Raw genomic sequence first — 422 nt, forward strand, 5'->3', positions numbered from 1 at the left:
AGCAGGCCTCCCAGAACTCAGTTACCCAGCATTCACCCCTGCAATGTACAGGAAATACACTCTAGTGTAATGTCATAAAACCTAACCAAAACAAATAGTTTAAGGATACTAATTTACAAAGGAGAGAGAGAGAGAGAGAGAGAGAGAGAGAGAGAGAGAGAGAGAGAGAGAGAGAGAGAGAGAGAGAGAGAGAGGAATATCAAAGAGACTGCAGGAATCAGTAATGTCTGCTGTTTGCCTTTTGGAGGCCACAGTCAGTTATCTCCCAGACCCAATTAGGCACTGCAGGCTCTGCTGACCCGGGCCTTTGTTGGGTTGGCCAGCATTGACAGGGAGCCCTGAAGCCCTGATCCCGCCTACTGGGCCAGGGGTGGCGCTGGTGTGACACGGGCTGATAGCATACAGGGCCTGAGGCAAGCTCT

Source organism: Brachyhypopomus gauderio, unplaced genomic scaffold (assembly GCF_052324685.1).
Source record: "Brachyhypopomus gauderio isolate BG-103 unplaced genomic scaffold, BGAUD_0.2 sc66, whole genome shotgun sequence".
Classification (NCBI taxonomy): Eukaryota; Metazoa; Chordata; class Actinopteri; order Gymnotiformes; family Hypopomidae; genus Brachyhypopomus; species Brachyhypopomus gauderio.